The 2,296-nt window shown below is 44.4% G+C and overlaps 1 protein-coding gene across 1 annotated transcript in view; it reads right to left on the minus strand.

Moving 5' to 3' along the window:
- The window catches only part of UIMC1 (ubiquitin interaction motif containing 1), a 128,047-nt gene that overhangs the window by 102,399 nt on the left and 23,352 nt on the right, over window positions 1-2,296 (minus strand). The gene's annotated exons all lie outside the window — the stretch shown is intronic.

Raw genomic sequence — 2,296 nt, forward strand, 5'->3', positions numbered from 1 at the left:
TGAACCAACCCCCGCCGCGGGGGAGCCACCCGGGACGTACCAACTGCGCGGGAGGCGCTGGCCGCCCGGGACACGGCTCACGCCTGGCGCGATCTCAGTTGCTTGCGGTTTGAGGGAAAGCAAGGAGTAACAACAAACTCAGAGATAGCTGTGGAGTAAAATGTATAGAACGGCCACTTTTGAGGACTATTCCGTGTGGTGAAATTTAAAATGCCCATTTTATGACCCAGCTATTTCAGGTCTAGAAAAGCGCGGAAATGCGGAGTGCGATGGCTCACGCCTATAATCCCAGCGTTTTGGGAGACCGAGGCGGGCGGATCATCTGAGGTCGGGAGTTCGAGACCAGCCTGGTCAACACAGTGAAACCCCTTCTGTACTAAAATACAAAAATTAGCCAGGCGTAGTGGCGGACGCCTGTAATAACAGCTACTTGGGATGCTGAGGCAAGAGAATCGCTTGAATCCAGGAGGCGGAAGATGCAGTGAGCCCAGATCACGCCCCTGCACCCCAGCCTGGGTGACAGAGTGAGACTCTGTCTCAAAAAAAAAAAAAAGACCTAAAAATAAACATAAGAAAATGTTAACGGTGGGGTAATCGAACGTGGAACTACAGGTGCATTATTCTTAGTTCTTTTCTGTAACATTTACATTCTGGAATGCCTTTGCCCTATCTCCCCCATGCCACCTACCTCCAACTGATCTTCCAAAACCCTCCTGAACCATTTCTTCCACTGCTTCCTCTAACCTCAGTTCTTTTCTCCTGCATCCTTCCTCAGCTTCTGGGACATTCAATCTCCCACAATATACTGCAATTCTTTGCTGTATGAGTCTAGATCTCTTCAATAAGACTTGTGAGCTCTATGAAGACATGATCCATGTAATCCTCACAAGTAGCAATGGGCCTGTCCTAAAGCAAATACTCAATAAATGTTGATTAAATTGATTGAGGAGTGGGGAGAAAAGGTTTGAGAAAAGGTTTCAGTGCAGGGCCAGAAAGATCCCTTTAGGGCATCTCACTTCAGGGAAGACTAATAATGCATTGTTGTTGGCAGCCATTCTGCAAACCTGAGATCAGACAGCCTATCATAGGCAGCCTGTAAGATGGCCCTTAATGATCCCACGGGCTGGCAACCACACTCTTGTGTAATCTCTCTTCTTGAGTGTGGGCTATGCTTAATAACTCACTTCTAAACAATCGAATAAGGCAGAAATGATGGCATGTCTTTTCCAAGATTGGGTTATAAAAACTCTGTGGCTTCCTTCTTGGGTACTATCTCAAGTTCTTAATTTGCTCACTCAGGCCAAATGCTGTACGTACTGTGAGAAATAGCCATATGGAAAGACTCACAGGGCAACAGCTTGATCACATCTTAGGAGAGACCTTAAGCCAAAGACCTGTCTAAGCCATGTCCCAACTCATGACCTATGAAAACTATGTTTATGGTTTTTTGGTTGTTGTTTTTTGTTTGTTTTTTTTTAAAAAAAAGGTCTCACTCTATCGCCCATACTGGAGTGCAGTGGTGTCATCACGGCTCACTGCAGCTTCAAACTCCTGAGCTCAAGTTATCCTCCCACCTCAGCTTCCCAAGTAGCTGGGACTACAGGTGTATGTCACCATGGCTAGCTATTTTTTTGTTGTTTTTCTTGAAGATGGAGTCTCACTATGTGCCCAGGCTGGTCTCAAACTCCTGGGCACAAGTGATCCTTCTGCCTCAGTCTCCCAAAGTGCTGGAATTATAGGCATAAGCCACTACACCTGGCCTATGTTTTAAGCCACTAAGGGGTAATTGGGGTAATTTGTTATATAACAACATATAATTATTTCAGAGCTTAGAAGAGAGGGAAAAAAAAAAGCAGAAAATAGCAGAGTTAGGACCCTAAGCATATATACCTGGCAACCATTCAACTTCTGGGTTTTCTATGATGTGAGATAATCAGTTTCCTTAATACTTACACCATTATGAGTCATGTTTTTCTGTTACCTGAAGTAGAAAACATCCTAATTGATATAAAACTAAATGTCCATCATAAGAGAATGATGTATTACATAGTATAGTATATTCATAGAATAACATACAACAATTAAAAGAAATGAAAAAAGAAAAGAAATGAAACTTCTTTGGGAGGTTGAGGTGGGTGGATCACTTGAGCCCAGGAGTTCAAGATCAGCCTTGGCAACACATTGAGACTTTGTCTCTATTAAAAATAAAAATAGGGCCGGGCGCGGTGGCTCAAGCCTGTAATCCCAGCACTTTGGGAGGCCGAGACGGGCGGATCACGAGGTCAGGAGATCGAGA

This window comes from Colobus angolensis, unplaced genomic scaffold, assembly GCF_000951035.1.
Source record: "Colobus angolensis palliatus isolate OR3802 unplaced genomic scaffold, Cang.pa_1.0 Scaffold254, whole genome shotgun sequence".
Taxonomy (NCBI): Eukaryota; Metazoa; Chordata; class Mammalia; order Primates; family Cercopithecidae; genus Colobus; species Colobus angolensis.